Consider the following 3,214-nt stretch of genomic DNA (forward strand, 5'->3'; position numbering starts at 1 on the left):
CCAGAAGTAATGATGACCCGTGGACTGACTACACTTAACAGGAGAAAACATACACATTGTCACAGACACACATGTATACAAATACACATATAAACCTATATATACAGACACAAAAACATACACATTGTCACAGACACACATGTATACAAATACACACATATAAACCTATATATACAGACACAAAAACACACACATTGTCACAAAGACACATGTATACAAATACACATATACAAACCTATATATACAGACACAAAAACACACACATTGTCACAGACACACATGTATAAAAATACACATATAAACCTATATATATATATAGACACAAAAACACACACATTGTCACAGACACACATATATATACAAATACACATATAAACCTATATATACAGACACAAAAACACACACATTGTCACAAAGACACATGTATATACAAATACCCACATACAAACCTATATATACAAACACAAAAACACACACATTGTCACAGACACACGTATAAAAATTCACATATACAAACCAATATATACAGACACAAAAACACACACATTGTCACAAAGACACACGTATATACAAATACACACATACAAACCTATATATAGACACAAAAACACACACATTGTCACAAAGACACACATATATACAAATACACACATACAAACCTATATATACAGACACAAAAACACACACATTGTCACAGACACACATATATACAAATACACACATATAAACCTATATATACAGACACAAAAACACACACATTGTCACAAAGACACACGTATATACAAATACACACATACAAACCTATATATACAGACACAAAAACTCACACATTGTCACAAAGACACACATATATACAAATACACACATATAAACCTATATATACAGACACAAAAACACACACATTGTCACAAAGACACACATATATACAAATACACACATATAAACCTATATATACAGACACAAAAACACACACATTGTCACAAAGACACACGTATATACAAATACACACATACAAACCTATTTATACAGATACAAAAACACACACATTGTCACAAAGACACACATGTATAGAAATACACACATACAAACCTATATATACAGGCACAAAAACACACACATTGTCACAAAGACACACATGTATACAAATACACATATACAAACCTATATATACAGACACAAAAACACACACATTGTCACAAAGACACACATGTATACAAATACACATACAAACCTATATATATACAGACACAAAAACACACACATTGTCACAAAGACACATGTGTATACAAATACACATATAAACCTATATATACAGACACAAAAACACACACATTGTCACAAAGACACACATATATACAAATACACACATACAAACCTATATATACAGGCACAAAAACACACACATTGTCACAAAGACACACATATATACAAATACACATATAAACCTATATATACCGACACAAAAACACACACATTGTCACAAAGACACACGTATATACAAATACACACATACAAACCTATATATACAGACACAAAAACACACACATTGTCACAAAGACACATATGTATACAAATACACATATAAACCTATATATACCGACACAAAAACACACACATTGTCACAAAGACACACATGTATATAAATACACACATACAAACCTATATATACAGACACAAAAACACACACATTGTCACAAAGACACATATGTATACAAATACACATATAAACCTATATATACCGACACAAAAACACACACATTGTCACAAAGACACACGTGTATACAAATACACATATAAACCTATATATACAGACACAAAAACACACACATTGTCACAGACACACATGTATACAAATACACACATACAAACCTATATATACAGACACAAAAACACACACATTGTCACAAAGACACACATATATACAAATACACACATACAAACCTATATATACAGACACAAAAACTCACACATTGTCACAAAGACACACGTATATACAAATACACACATACAAACCTATATATACAGACACAAAAACACACACATTGTCACAAAGACACACATATATACAAATACACACATACAAACCTATATATACAGACACAAAAACTCACACATTGTCACAAAGACACACGTATATACAAATACACACATACAAACCTATATATACAGACACAAAAACACACACATTGTCACAAAGACACATGTATACAAATACACACATACAAACCTATATATACAGACACAAAAACACACACATTGTCACAAAGACACACATGTATACAAATACACATATACAAACCTATATATACAGACACAAAAACACACACATTGTCACAAAGACATATGTATACAAATACACACATATAAACCTATATATACAGACACAAAAACATACACATTGTCACAGACACACGTATATACAAATACACACATACAAACCTATATATACAGACACAAAAACATACACATTGTCACAGACACACGTATATACCTATATACACAGAGGCACACACAAAAGTATACATACAAAGACAAACAAGCATAAAGACACAAGGCACTCACTCACACACAATGGCCCCTATTTAACAAGCCGTCAACCGCAAATACGCTGGAATTCCGCAGCGTAATTGTGGCGAGCCCGATTTCCCTTAGTTATCAAACCCTACAGACCGGCAAAAGTAGAATTTTGTGACGTAACATACGATCCGCCGGACTCTGACACAGATCGATGCTTATGTCATTACAGATGTTCCGAATGCAAATTCGGCACTATCTGACTACTTTTGCTAGTTATCAAATTTCTACCAGGTACGCTCGCCACTATTCTGGCCCAGCATACCTGGTTTTCAATCCACCACCCTGGAGGTGGCGGATGCCACTGGAATCAATGGGAGTCTGAAAGCAGCAAAGCTCATGTTCGCTGCTGCCCGATATCCCATTGATTCCTATGGGAGAATAAAGTTACGTTTACACCAAACAACCTAACATAACCCCCGAGTCTAAACACCCCTAATCTGCCGCCCCCCCACACCACCGCCGCCACCTACATTATACTTATTAACCCATAATCTGCCCCCCGCCACCGCTGCCACCTACATTATACTTATTAACCCTAATCTGCCGTCAGCCAATCGGAATTAAGGTAGAAAAAATCCTATTGGCTGATGCAATCAGCCAATAGGATTGAAGTTCAATCCTATTGGCTGATTGGAAC

Source organism: Bombina bombina, chromosome 6, assembly GCF_027579735.1.
Source record: "Bombina bombina isolate aBomBom1 chromosome 6, aBomBom1.pri, whole genome shotgun sequence".
Classification (NCBI taxonomy): domain Eukaryota; kingdom Metazoa; phylum Chordata; class Amphibia; order Anura; family Bombinatoridae; genus Bombina; species Bombina bombina.